Here is a 16,090-nt window from a genome sequence, read left to right on the forward strand (position 1 = left end):
GAGAAGCAGGCTCCATGCAGGGAGCCCGATGTGGGACCCGATCCCGGGACTCCAGGATCACCCTGGGCTGAAGGCGGCGCTAAATCACTGAGCCACCCAGGGATCCCCTCTTATTTTTTAAAAAACAAATAAATATATGTTTGCAAACTTAATAAAGCAGAAAATGTATTATCCTCTGAATAATTTCTGATACAAGAAAACTTTTTGTTCACATTCAGACCCAGGTAAAAGAAACTTGAGTATGTGAACATTCAAACTTTACGAAAGAAAAGCAGATTATTTTATTAGGCAAGAATTACAATAAAATCACTTTGAGAACTAGTATCTTTAAATAAATTTTAACTAGTGAATATAAAGCATATTTGTATTTCCAAAATGTCGATTTAAACCGGAGCTTCTAAGAAACTGGCACAAGAATTCTTTCCTCAAAGGCATCAGCCAAGATTAGATTAGGCAGATATGAAAAATGTTTTGTAAACTGTAATGTATATGCATCGGTTACTTGCAATTTTTTGTAACTATAGTAGTAACAGCACCCATTTCTATAACTCTTGGATGTTTGAAGGTCTTTGACATATACTCGTTTAATATAATTCCCAAAGATGAGCTGGACAGCTGTTCTTCAGAAATGAAGGGTGGAAGTTCTGTTTAGTTTCCTTTGAAAAAACTCTTACCAAAGGCAGCTATGTGCCATTGCCATGTGAAACACGGGACACAGAAATGGATGAGATATGAATTCTTCTTTAAGGAGTTCACCCTCTATTGGGAACAAATAGAGCATAAATAATTCCAATGTGATGGAGTAAACAATAGTACTAAGTGATTTGCCCAATGATACACGAAAATAATTAACCCCAATCTCCTAGTTTACACAAACACACACACACACACCATTCAGGCCTGTGTTCCCTCCTTCTTCATCTTGCTCTGGTGCTAAAAGATGGTAAGCACCTCTCTGCCTTTTCTCTGGGCAGAGATGCTGCTTCTCCTCTGATGCCCTCCAATTGTATTGCCTAAAGCAATTGTGAGAAGTGCTACAAATGGGTTGATCGGAGCCATGCCTTATACTCCTCTCTGCACCTCTCAGTATCCTGCCACTGTGTTCATATAGGCTCCTTCATCCATTCATTTAGAAAACACTTATTTAGCACCTACTGTGTTTTAGGTAAATGTGTTAAGTGCTAAGAGTTAGAAATAACATCACTAATTATAATAGCTACTGTCTGTCACATATTTATTACGGAGCAAGCATTCTTGTAAATATTTTGTATGGACTAGTGAATTTAATTCTGATGAGAATTAATGGTATTATTGTCATTGTTCACAGCAGGGAACTAAGAAGGAGATTAGATACTTTGCACAGGGCCCAGTTAGTAAGTGAATGAGCCACGCTTCAAACTTAAGAGTCTGGTTTGGGCCAACAGACTTATTCACTCTGCTAATCCCTGATTTTATGAAGAAAATCTTTTGTATTCCTAGTTCTTGAGGATTTTAATTTCTGAGAATTTTTTCTTGAAAGATAGTCAAATTTATCAAATACTTTGTGTGTATATTCATATGGCCTTCTCCTCTTTATTCTTATAATGTGATTAGTTATCTTAATTAACTTTTAGAAGATGATACACATCATGATCCCATAATAAATCCCACTTGACCATGATATAATTCTTTTTACTGCATATCTAGATTTGATCTGCTAATATTTTGTGTAGAAATGTGTTTCTAATACCCACCATTTGCTTCAACGTGGATGGAACTGGAGGGTATTATGCTGAGTAAAGTAAGTCAGTCAGAGAAGGACAAACATTATATGTTCTCATTCATTTGGGGAATATAAATAATAGTGAAAGGGAATATAAGGGAAGGGAGAAGAAATGTGTGGGAAATATCAGAAAGGGAGACAGAACGTAAAGACTGCTAACTCTGGGAAACGAAATAGGGGTGGTAGAAGGGGAGGAGGGCGGGGGGTGGGAATGAATGGGTGACGGGCACTAGGGATTATTCAGTATGTTAGTAAATTGAACACCAATAAAAAATAAATTAAAAAAAAAAAAAAAAAAGAAATGTGTTTCTGAGCAGCCCCGGTGACTCAACAGTTGAGCATCTGCCTTCCGCCTAGGGCATGATCCTGGAGACCCAGGATCGAGTCCCGCATCGGGCTCCCTGCAAGGAGCCTGCTTCTCCCTCTGCCTGTGTCTCTGCCCCCCCACCCCTCTCTCTGTGTGTCTCATGAATAAATAAATAAAATCTTTTTTAAAAAATCTTTAAAAAAAAGAGAAAGAAATATGTTTCTATGTTGATGGGAAATATACATTTATGATTGTCTTTTTTAAAAAATATTCTTTTCTGCATCTGGTGTCAGAATTATGTTTTCATTTTAAAATGAGTTGAGAAGTGCTCCTGTTCTCCACTCTCTGAAGGAATGTGTGTATTTTATATGGGATCATTTTCCTTTAATGTGAAAAACTTTCTCTAATATGTCTTTTAGTAGACTTGCAAGCAGTACAACTTGTCTGAAAACACTTGTATTTTACCTTCATTTTTGAATAATATTTTGTGGGGGATGGAGCTGGAGATAATGTTTGTTTTGTTTTTCCTTCCAGCAGATGCTATTCCATTTTCTTCAGAGTTACATGGTTTTATTAAAGAATTTTTTGTCCATTGAAGACAATGTTCTTTTTCTATAGTTGATTTTACAAATTTTTCTAATCTTTGGTCTTCCACAATTTAATTGTAATACATTGTTGTGTAATTTTTCTTTGTGTGTATGCAGCTTGGTGCCTGACTATTTTCTTGAATCTCTAAGTTATCTTTCATTGTTTTTTAGACTCATTCATCATTTTCTCTTCAGTGCTTCTTTCTCCTCTCTCTCCTTTCCTTCTGAGACTCCAATTATATGAATGTTAGACCATTTAACATTTAACATTTAACAGTCTCCCATAATTCTAATATAATCTGTTCGGTTCTCTTCATTCTTTTTTTTCTCTATCATTTAATCTGAAAAATTTCTATTGATCTATCTACATTGTCACAAGTCCTGTTTTCTGTTATGAAGAACAGTGAGTTCTTAATTTACAGCATTGTATTTTTCAGTTTTAGAATATACATTTGTTCTTCTGGTTTTCTTCAAAGATTTTATTTTATTTTATTTTATTTTTTTTATTTATTTATTTATTTATTTATTTATTTATTTATTTATTTATTTGAGACACAGAGAGAGAGAGAGAGAGGCAGAGGGAGAAGCAGCTCCATGCAGAGACCCCGATGTGGGACTTGATCCTGTAACTCCAGGATCACGCCCTGAGCTGAAGGTAGACGCTTAACCACTGAGCCACCCAGGCACCCCTAGAATATCCATTTGTTTTATTTTATACCTTCTATCTCTTTCCTGGAGTTAGCTATTGATTCATAGTTCCCTCCACTTTTGTTCATGTTTTTTTTCAATTTTCTTTCATATATGTGTTTATTTTAAAGCATTTCTGCTGAGTCCTATATTGGCCTGCTTTTATTGGCTATTATTTCTCTCGACTATGGGTCCCATTTTCTTCCTTCTTATATATTTCCTAATATCTTTTATTGATGTATATCTCTATGTGTAAAAGGACCATAAAGATTTCAGTTGATATTACTTTCCTTCAGATAGTATATCATTTCGTCTGGCAGCAGAATCACTGAGTTACCTTGAATTATTCAGCAAGTAAACTAGGTCAGGATTGGTTTTGTAGTTCTAGTCAGACTGAGTTCAGTTCTGGTTACAAATCTCTCAAAGGCAAGACCTTTCCTTCATTTATTAAAGGACCAGGCTTTGGGCAGAACAGAGCATTATTGATTCATATGTTTCCTTAGCACCTTGCAAAAAGCCTGTATGGAAAAACAAGTTCAGTGGTGATGGTACCTCCAGATTCTAATTCTTCAGATGGGCCTGCATAGCCAACCAAATTCCTTCTCCTTACCAATGTTCCTATACATATGGAAGGTCTGGTCTTCAAACTATGCTCAGATTCTGCATATACTCACAGTGAAAAAAACAGTCACCAAATAAGAAGGTTTTTTCCTTTTTTGTATTCATCCTTCTAGACCTTATTTTCATCCATAGCTCTCCAATAATTAAAAAAGTATGATTTTATCACTTATCCATTTCCTTAGATGTTATGAGAGGAGAAAAGCTCTATCACTGGACCCCAAAATTTAGTTAGAAGTTTAAGTCCATATATCAACTAAGAAAGCAGAAAATGCAACTTTATTAAATCTTAAAATCATTTTTAGATAATATAATTACAAATCAATTTTATATGCATTTTAAGTCCCATCAATTTTCTTACTTCTGTAAGTTTATAACATGGTTTTGAAACATAGGGAAGAAATTTCAGGCCCTTTTAGTAAATAAGGTTTGTCTTGCAAAATTGCTGGTGGTGTCATAGCAGTGGGATTTATGCACCCTCATGATTCTGTTAGCAAATTTTTATTAAACACCTATTATGTACCATGCAAAAATCAGTGCTGTGGATCTGCATTTAACACAATAACATATTCTATGTTTAGCAGGAGGAGGATAGTCTCATGAGTGTCACTTACAAAGATGTTATGTCTTGCTAAAGGGGGGAAAGGAATAAAATTTATTAGCATTATTGTCTTGTGACAGTGACTCACCCAGGCATGTTAGTAGTCCTCAAGAGAGAATCCATTCCCCCAAAGAGATGTCTTTAAGGTGGCTCATGAGAAGGAAAATCTTGTCTTAATGAATGTAAAATGACATCTTAAAGAGTGAAGATGGCATAAAACTATAAAATGGAAAACTATTGTAAAGACCAGTTATTCAGGAAATTGTGCAGCATGTTAGCAAGTTTCATAACAGACTTGTAGAAGCAGAATACCGACATAAAATACATTGTAGGCAAACAAATCAAGTAGCAAAATAAAAGCTAGAAAAATTTCAGGGCTGAGAAACTAAAATGATTATTTAGATACAGTGAGATTCTTCCTGTAAATTGATTCTTCATTATTTTAAAATAAAAAGACAAGGCCTAAGTAAAATCAAGACTGAAGACACTAAAATCAGAATTTTTAGAATATGGAAATATCTTCCTTGAAATGTATCTCCTTTGTGTTGTTACTTTCCAGCTTGCTTCATGGGAAGATATTGGCAATAAATAAAATTTTTCTTTTTGTAGAGAAGTTTATATTAATTGGAAATTGTTACATTAGAGGACATATAATAGTAATAACTTACATTTGTTGAGCACTTATTAAGTACCAGTCCCTGCTCTTTATATGATTTATATATTGCAGCTCATGTCATCTGATCCTCATGACCATCTTATAGATTAGATTTGATTACTATTCTCATTTTACAGATGAAGAATGAGGCAGTTTTATTCCTTTTTTAATCCTCTTTAACATTTCCTTTCATTCTCATAAAAATCTTGAGCTTAGATACTGTGGACCATCTCCATTTTATAGATGAGAACTTTTAACAATAGAATGTTGGAGTAACTTAATTTGTGTCATAGAAGGAAACTGTGATGCCCAGATTCAAGTCAGATATTCTCAGTCCAGAGCCCTTGCTTTTTACTCACTAACACTAAACTATGTCCAATTCAAAAGCATCATGACAGAGAATAGTAATTTTTTAAAAGATTTTATGTATTTATTCATGAGAGACACAGAAAGAGAGGCAGAGACACAGGCAGATGGAGAAGCAGGCTCCCTGTGGGGAGCCTGATGCAGAAGTCAGTCCTGGGACCTCAGGATCATTACCTGAACAAAAGACAGATGCTCAACCACTGAGCCACCCAGCTGCCACAAGAATAGTATTTTTAAAAGTGTTTAAGCCACTTACATTATAAAATCTCTATGATGGTTGACAGATTATTTCTAGAAACAAGGATACTTACAGAATTCCCCAAAATTTTAAAGACATGTATTAGAATTTAAACCATTGACCTAAAGTGGTTTATCCTCACTCTTATAAATGTCTTCCAAAAGCCCCTTTATTCACACCAATCTTTGTGTTTGTTCTTCCTTCACCAGAATATCAGAAGATCAGATAGCTTTTTTTTTAATTTGTTGTTTAATTGTTAACCTTTCCACTTGTTTTCAACTTGGTTCCATCAAATATCTCTCTCACTCCCCTGTATCCATTCTATTATTTTTCAAGGGCTACTGTAACAAAGGACAAAAAACTCAGTGGCTGAAACAACAGAAATTTATTATCCCACAGAAATCGAAGATCAGGGTGTCAGCTAGGTTGGCTCCTTCTCAGAGCTCTCTCCTAGCTTCTGGTAATTCGCTGGCAGTCATTGGCATTCCTTCACTTCTGCATTGCCCCAGTCTCTGCCTGAATGATGCTTTCTCTGTGTGCTTGTCTGTGTCCAATTTTCTGTTTTTATAAGGACGCTAATCACACTGGATTAGGGACCCAGCTTTATTATTAATTAAATTATTATTAATTGTATTAGCTAAACTAATTAGCAGAATGGACTGAGTTACTTAAATAAATTAAATTAATTGTATCCATTAATTACTTGTTAACTGGTTAAGGACTTCATCTTAACTAATTAGATCTAGGATTTTATTTCCATGTAAGATCATGTACTGAGATACTAGGGGTTAGGACTTCAATATAAGAAGCATTGGGGTACATGATTCAACCCATAACAGCCTCTGTAGTGGATTGCTTGTCTCTGGCAATAAGCAATATTTCTCCCACCTTATAAAGATCATAACAACATCTTTTCTAGCCCTATTACCATTAATCTCTTATCTTCCTTTGTCATCGAGGCTTATTAAAAGAGGAGTTTATATTAAGTCTTCCTATATAAGAAAAGTTGTTTGCTTGCAAGTAAAAGAACCTAACTCTGGCTAGCTAATTTAAAAGGAATATATGAGCAAGCTATGTGATACTAACAGGACAGAAGCTGTACCTCTGCAAGGACACAGTGGCAGACAGAGTGATGCACTCCAATCAGTCTGTCTTCAATCTTGTGTTTCTCACCTGTCTTGCTATTAGATGATACTATTGGACTAGCTCTGACCAACAGTCTGTGTTAGCAATGTTTCATTTCCAATAGAGGCAGGGAACTGCTCAGGGCCTTTACTCTCCTGCTGTCTCTATTTCCCTGCTATAGTAACTGTCAAAGGTTGGGTTCTCCAAGAGCAGACACTGAGACAGACTTAGGTCACAAGGTATTTCTTAGGGATCAATAGGGAAGGGGAGTAAATATGATTGGACGGAGGAAGAATTTATCTGCAATGTAGATTCAGACAGTAGTTTTGCAGCTACTACTCATCACAATGTTCTAAGCTGAGCAGAAATGGCCAGGTCTTTGTAATTCTACCCTGCTCCATATCAAGGCTGCCCAGGGAAACACAAAACAAGGGCAAAGAGTAAGGTCAGATACAAATCATGGACTCAAGGCACATTTCAAATAACCAAAAGTAGTCAATATTCTATCCACAGATCACTCTTATTGCACAATCTTTCATGTAAGTTAGTGAGTTTAGAAAGGAAAGTTAATGAACCACGTTGAAGAAGATCCAGGAAGAAGACATTCAAACATGACCTGCAAAACACTGTCTAGGCATGGGTCTTTCGAAAAGTGAAAAGGGTAATTGCAGTCAGGTCACCTTCTGGAGCCTCTGTGAGACAGCTCCTTCTTTAAAGAGTCCACTTAGTTGGATGGGATAGTTAAACCCAGGGTCTTTGCCATTTGGATCAATCCACTCCATCTCACCAGAGTCCTAATGTGGACAATTCCAAACAAATTTTACTTATCTATTGGTCTACCCATTTGGGCACACTTGAAGACCTATATCAAATGTTGATAAGCAACTGGAATGGGAATTCACATTGACCACTGTGATGCCATTTCATCTTACTCTAACTTAGCTAATTCTCTGTCTTTTGTGAGTAAGAATCACGTGCAAAGTAAACACACCATGACTTGGTATAACCTTGGGCAAGGGGGGGTCTCTACAGTCAAGGTAGACACTGAAGTTTCTGACAGCTGGAGGTTGTCTACTGACATCATTCCCCTGAGCTATAAAGCAAGTTCTTCCCTGAAGAGGGATCTGGTGGTGCATCTCGGTATCCCCCAAATATCCAATATGGGGAAATTCGATTAGCTACCATGATTCTTATGCCCAGCCTTAGGCTGGCAAGGGAAGATAGCTGGAGCAGCAATTCCACCAGAGCTCCAGAAGAGGAACAGGAAATTTTCAAAGAGGAATTGAGATTTTATCAGATAAAAGGTGGGTTGGATATTGATCATGCAAAAGCAACAGAATTTTTATATTCTTTACCACTTTCTTATGTCTCTTCCACTTTCTAATTGAGGGAAGCCTGGATTTTCCGCCTTGTCACTCCACTTAACTTTTGCTAAGCTCACAAATATTTTTATTGATCAGATTAATTACATATTGTTCAAAATATTCCTTGCCTTTCCTCATGGGAGAATTTGTTTCCTCCTAGACATTCAGACTTATGCGCATGACTTGCTTTGGTCAATGAAATGCGACTGGCAATGCTACTTTTGAGCAGAAATTTTAAGAGAAGCCAGTGGTTTTGCCTTGTTCTTTTTCTGCTCTGCAGTGAAAATGGTTATGTGCAGATAAGGGCTGTGGAGCCTGGAGCCCAGAGGGAAGACATGGGGCAGAATCCCAGGTGGCTCGACTCTAACCTACAGGAAAGAGAGACTGAGAAGTTTGAGGTATATGATTTGTTATCCAAGTTCACTTTGCTCCCAATCAGGAATTAGTGGACTTTGAACAAGAATTCACATCCTGTTTACATCTTGTCGGATGTCCCTTCCAGTCTCAGGGTCTCAAACTCAGATACCTCTGGGAACTGGGCAAGTAATTTCACACTGTGCCCAGACCAGTGGTAATTTTATTAGGGAGAGTAGTGTTTGGGGAGAAAAGGAGAGTGCGTGCCCCTGGCTGAAGGCTTTCCAGTTCAAATGCTTTTTTAAAACTCTGCCAAACCAAACCCATCTTTTGGCTGAAATCAATCTTGGAACCACCAGTTGACCCCTCCAGCTAGGAGGCAGGCCTCTCCGTGTGGCCCAGAGTGGCAATTCCTACAAGCTTATGGGGATTAGTTCTTAATAGACTGGAGCCTGAATTCCAAGCAACTGGGCAGGTTCTTTCTATAGGGAGATCAATGCTAATGAAGGGCATTGTACCTAACTACAAAGAATGGAATTTAAGCCATCCGAATACAGTTTCGTGAATAAACTTTAATTTTTTTTCATTATTTGTTCTAAGAAAAGAAAAACAAACAAACATATTTCCTCAAGGAGTGAACATGCCCAAATATCTGACTTCCTTTCATCCATTCCATCCTGAAATCCTTGCTTAAAATGACTTAAATCACCAGAGAAGCACTAAACTCCTCTTCAGAGCTAATCTGTTCGGCAATGCCACAGAAGAATGCAGACTGAATGACAAGTCTAAGCAGATTCCCTGAGACCAGAGCTCTTGAAAGGACAGAGGGGCTGTTTTCCTCAACATAAAAGGGAATGGAATACATTTGCTCTATTTTCTACTTTTCTGCTCTGAAATAGGAGAAACCACTTTGCACGCGTTCCTTAGGACTCCCGAAGAATAAACTATTTCTGGCCCCACACACCCATTTTTCTTTGTGGAAATCAGATTACACCCTCCCAGTGATTTCTCAGAAGAAAATCAAAGCATACAACTCCGGAAACATTCAAAAAAAGCCTCCCTTCCTCAGAGCACACTGGTCGCTGTGTAGATCCAAGAGCAAGCACTGTGGGAGTGTGAGTTCACATCCTGGTATTGCTGGGGAGATGACATCACTCTTAGTTTCCATACAGGGTGGCTCCATATGTACTGCTTGCCGAGCAACACACACATATGTGGCCACTCACGATGAAACGCACAGACGTGAACCCAATCCCACTTCATCTCTTAAAGGAATCAGCAATCGTTTTCAAGCAATACCGATAAAAATAATATTTTCTCTTCTGAATTGAAAAACAATTCCCCAACCTGCATGGAATCAATTTTCCCCCAAATAGTTCATAAAGCTTTTGTTAAGTCCTCTTAAACATCAAAGTTTATTTAGCTTTATGTTTGGCAGTCACTAGATATCACAGAAATAACAGGGATTGTTTTCAAAGTGCTTCTAACACGCTGGGCGTTTACCCTGTGTGTCATTCTCACAATAAAGCCTCCTGGGAGGGTGGCATGCTCCCCATCTTAGAGGTGACAAAAACCCAGGCTCAGAGAAGTGAAATCAATGGTTAGGTCGCTGTGCTCATACCCAAGCGAGCCTGGGTTGCTTTCCTAGCAAATCTGACACCCAAACTGGAGCTTTTTCCACACTGCTCATCAGAAAGCAGTGAATCAGGTGAAAGGCAAATGATTGTATCTGATAACATGTCTTTATAATAGGATTATTTGCCAAGTCTCTTCTCTGGAATGCTTCACAGTCAATGTTTCCATGATTTTTTTTTTTCCCCTGTTTGATGGCAGCGTAGACTAATGGATACAGGCACTTGAGGCCTTTAGAAGCAAAATCGCACATAAAGTGGAGAAGTCAGTGACTGCTGTCATTCTGAAAGCAAAACTGAATTTCCAACAGAGTTGGAGCAGGTCTGAGTTGAAACTAGAAGATAACAGATGTGTCTCACTGGCGATGCCATTAATTCCTGGATAGGTTTACTAATGCCTCCCCTTGTCCTTGTCTGTCTTAAGGTGTTGGGTGAAAAGAAGCCCTTCTCTTTAAGATTGTTGGGATTTCCGGAGGGTCCTCGTACGTGGTGCCCCTCCCCCACCTTTCTAAATCTTCCTCGGTGGCAAATTGAAGGATTGGCCCCTGAGACTTTCTCTGGCACTTTAGCAGCTGAGTAAGATTGTTTCCTATCTCTCCCTAGGTTTCCCAACCCCTCCCTTGATTCCAGTCCTGGGAAGCTCAACTTCTTCCAGTGAGGTCCTTCCCCCAGTAATCCCAGGAGCCTTTTCTTCTCAGTTCAGCTACAATCATTATCAAATTGAGCATTTCTCCAGAGCTTAAAAATCCAGCTTCAAAGTCTGACTCGTTGGGGCTGGGACAGATAGTGCTGATGATATAAACAAAACAAAACAAAACATCCTTCTCTCCCACCCAGAGAGCTGTCCCCCAGCACACTCTCCAATCCCCAGGGAATCTGCCAATATTACCATAATGAAGGATCAATACAGAGTTGCCCTAGCAACAGTAATCAGCCCTGAAAGTATCTCCCCAGGATTTGTTTGAATGCACTGGGGGAAGAGGGACACAGAAATGAGGAGTAAAGGTTTGTCCTCTGATTTTTTTAAGAAGTCTCTACATAGGAGTTTACTGTGTTCACAGCCCCAACTTTCTGTGAGGGGTCCTTGGTGAGTTCAGGGCCATAGGATCTGCTGTAAAAAGCCCGATTTCGCTTGAGGCTTCCTTAGGGGCCCTTGAAGTATGCAGACACATTCTAAAAGTTTTCAGGAACATTTGTCAGGAACCAAGTTTCCAAGAGTCGGAAATTTATATTTAACAGCAAACTCCACATTTGTCAGTTGCTGAGATCTGTGCCACTCACTCAAGGATGAGGATAGGAAATGAAAGAAAGAAGCTGAAGCAGTTGGGGGCTGGGAGAGTTGGCCTTGGCCCTCAGCACAGACAAGAAGGCAGGGTTGCTTGTGTTCCCCACCCCCTCCTGCTCATTGATTCCAGCTTTAGCTCTGCACGAGTTTATTTTTAAAAATTTGGATGCTTCATTTTCAGAGAGTGATCTAAAAATATATGCCTGCGTGCCTGTGGTTGCAATGTGTATATAAGTCCAAAACCACAAAAGAAAGTGATTATACTCAGGAGCACAGAATACCAAAACTCAGAACTGGAGGATCCCTTTCTAACCTTATGTATCAGGAGGTGGCATATGCTCATATGAAGCACACATAAATGTCAGAATTGGCTTCATGAATGAGCAGAATAGGTTTTCTATGCAGAGTAATTTAAAGGATATGAAGGAGGACTTTTGCAAGCATAATCCCATATTGCCTTTCTACCCTGCCTAAAATGAGATCTTTGGCAAAACTAAAACCACAAGAATGAAAGCAAACATTGACTAGGGGTCTTCTTTCCATGTTCTAGGCATCACATTTAGCCTTTTACAGGTGTTGCTCCCTCCCTACACATAAGAACCATATAAACCAGGTACAGCTATTCTGATTTAATAGATGATGAAAGTGAAGATAATGGAGATTTAGTAATTGACTTTAAAGTCACAAATGGAAGGAAAATGTTATCTGATTCTACAATCTATGTTCTTAACTACCATATTGTGAAAGGCAGTGTGGTTAAAAGCACATGATTTGTAGAGCCAGACTGCCAGAGCTTGAAACTGAGCTATGCCTATTACCAGATTTTTAATCACAGGCAAGCTATTTAACCTTTCTGTGCCTCAGTTTGATTCCTATGTAAAAATAAGGTGTACCTACCTCACCTGGGTGCCAAAAGGAATCAACGGGTTAATTGGTATAAAGCATTAAGAACAATGTAGGACTGCAAGTCATGTTAATGATTCACTTTTGCATTGTATTACTATCCAAAATCTTTACCATGGATGTGTGTTTTTTACAAATGAGAAGAGGGTTCCAAGTTACATGCTCATCCAATCAGCCATTGACATTAATATGGATTGTTTCATTTAACTAAAATCAGGACAAGACAGGGATGTTCACTCTCACCACTTTTATTCAATGCAAGCCAGGAAGTCTTAGCCAGAACAATCAGGTGGGAAAAAGGAATAAAAGGAATTCAAATTAGAAAAGAAGAAATAAAATTATGTTTGCAGTTGACATGATCTCTTATGTATAGAAAACCCTAAAGGAGCACCAAAAAAACTGGTAGAATTAATAAAGGAATTCAGTAAAATTGCAGGATGCAAAATAAACATTGAAAAAATAAGTTGTGGGGCACCTGGGTGGCTAGGTCAGTTAAGTGTCTGCCTTCAACTCAGGTCATGATTCGGGGGGTCCTGAGATAGAGCCCCACATAGAGCCTCATATCAGGCTTCCTGCTCAGTAGGGAACTGCTTCTCTGCTCCTCCCTCTGCTTGTGCTTCCTCTTGCTATCTCTCTCTCAAATAAATAAAATCTTTAAATAAATAAATAAATCAGTTGCATTTCCATACCCTAACAACAAACTATCCAAAAGAGAAATTAAGAAAATAATCTCATTTTCAATATCATCAAAAACAATAAAATACTTAGGAATACATTTAACTAAGGAGATAAAAATCTGTACATTGATGGAAGAAATTGAAGAGGACATAAATAAATGGGAAGATATCCTGTGTTCATGAATTAGAAGGACTATAAATGTTAAAATGCCCATATTACTCAAAGAGATCTATAGAGTCAATGTAATTCCTATCAAAATTGCAATGGCATTTTCCTCAGAGATTAAAAAAAAATCCCAATATTCATATAGAATCATGAAAGATCCCAAATACAATCTTGAGCAAGAAGAACAGTATCACACTGATTTCAAAATATACTACAAAGCTATAGTAATCGCAGCAGAATGGTACTGGCATTAAAAACAGACATATAGGTTAATGGAACAGAATCAAGGACCTAGAAATAGATCCATACATTTGCATTCAACTGATCTTTTTTTAATTTAAATTCAATTAGCCGACATACAGTACATCGTTTCAGATGTAGTGTTCAATAATCCAACAGTTGCATATAACACTCAGTGCTCATCACATCATGTGCACTCCTTAATGCCCATCATCCAAGTACCCCATTACCCCACCCACCTCCCCTTCAGCAACCCTCAGTTTGTTTCCTAGAGTTAAGAATCTCTCATGGTTTGTCTCCCTCTGTGATGCTTCCCATTCAGTTTTCCCTCCCTTCTCCTACGATCCTCTGTGCTGTTTCTTATATTCCATATATGAGTGAAACCATATGATAATTCCCTTTCTCTGATTGATTTATTTCACTCAGTACAATACCCTCCAATTCCATACATGTCAATGTAAATGGTAAGTATTCATCCTTTCTCATAGCGGAGTAATTTTTTTCAACTGATCTTTGACAAAGGTGCCAAGAACATCTTCAACCCAGTGATATTGGGAAAACTTGATATCCACATGCAGAAGAATAAATTTAGGTTCTTACACCATATAAAAAAAAAATCTACACCAAATGGATGAAAGTCTTAATTAAACATAAGATCTGAAACTCTAAAACTACTAGAAGAAAACACAGGGATAAAGCTTCTTGGCATTTGTCCAGGCAAATTTGATTTCACCCCAAAATCACAGGAAACAAAAGCAAAAATAGACAAATGGGATTTCATGAAATTCAAAAGCATCTGCTCAACAAAGGAAATAATTAACAGACTGAAGACATAACCTACAAAATCGAAGAACATATCTGTAAAGCACACATCTAATAAGGAATTAATATCCCAAAACTCAACTCCATAGCAAATAAATAAGTAAATAACTCAATTAAAAAATAGGTAGAGAAACAGAACAGATAGTTTTCCCACAAAAGACATGCAAATTGCTAACTGGTATCTAAAAAGGCACTCGGTATCACTTATCATCAAGCAAAATTAAAATCCCAAACCACATGAAGATAATACATTAGGCCTGTTACAATGGATATTATCAAAAAGACAGCGTACAATTAAGTGATGGTGAGCATGTGTAGGAAGGGGACTCTTGAAGATGAATGGTAAGAGTGTAAACTAGTACAGCCATTATGAAAACCACTATGGAGACTTTTTGAAACACTAAAAATAGAACTACCATAAGATCCAGCAATTCTACTTCTGAGTATAGATCCAAAGAAAGTGAAAATATAAAGATGCACTCACATATTTACTATATTTGCCATATTTACTATATTTACTATGGCCAAGGAATAGAATTAGCCTAAGAGTCCATGCATGGATAATGGATAAAGAAAATGTGCTATGTATATCACACATTATATGTTATATAATATATATTATATAATAATAATATGAAATGGTAAATATATACACATATATGAAACTATATAAATATATTCTATAGTATTTAAATATGATATACTAATTATAACATATACACATACATGATATAATATCACTCAGCCTTAAAAAAGAAGGGAACCCTGTCATTTGTGGCAACATGAATGAATGTGGAAGATACTACGCTAAATGAAATAAGCCAGACACAGCAAGACAAATTCTGCATGGTTTCACTCATAGATAAAATCTAAAATAGCCAAACTCATAGAATCAGAGAATAGAATAATAATTGTCAGGATATGGAGAAATGCTGACCAAAGTGTACAAAGTTTCAGTTATGCAGAATGAGTAAATTCTGGAGATCTCACGTACGGCATGGTGACTATAGTCACTTGAAATTGGCTAAGAGAGATCTTAAGTGTTCTTATCACATACATAGAATAATGATGATAATGTGAAGTGATAAATATGTTAATGAGCTTGGTGATGGTGATCACTTTATAAGGAATATCAATATCAACACATCACATAGCATATCTTAAACATGTATAATTTGTATATGTCAATTTTACCTCCATAAAGCTTTGAAAAAAATAGGGGAATATGATTTGAGATTGGGGAAAATTAACAAGGTGTTTGGGGTAAATCATGAGATTGGGGAACAGGGTTGTGTGACCAACCAAAAGGCAGTATGAAGGTACTGGGCTCCTAGTGGAAGGACTACAGCAAAGATTGGTAGAGCACAGCAGTCAGCAAACTTCTTCTTACACAGACGGATGGTAAATATTTTCCACTCTACACACCATATGGTCTTTGTTGTAAATACTCAACTCTGCTGTTGTAGCACAAAAGCACCCACAGATAATAAGTAAATGAAAGAACATGTGTGTGTTTCAAAAAAAAAAAAACTTTACAGACTCTGTAATATGAATTCTACCTAATTTTCATGTCATAAAATATCATGCTTCTTTGGACTTTTTTTAAGTACTCCAAAATTTAATAACCATTCTTTACACGGGCCACATAAAAATAGGCAACAGGCTGTATTTTATTCGTGGCCCATAGTTTGTCCACCTCTAT

The sequence above is a fragment of the Canis lupus genome, chromosome 13, assembly GCF_011100685.1.
Source record: "Canis lupus familiaris isolate Mischka breed German Shepherd chromosome 13, alternate assembly UU_Cfam_GSD_1.0, whole genome shotgun sequence".
Classification (NCBI taxonomy): domain Eukaryota; kingdom Metazoa; phylum Chordata; class Mammalia; order Carnivora; family Canidae; genus Canis; species Canis lupus.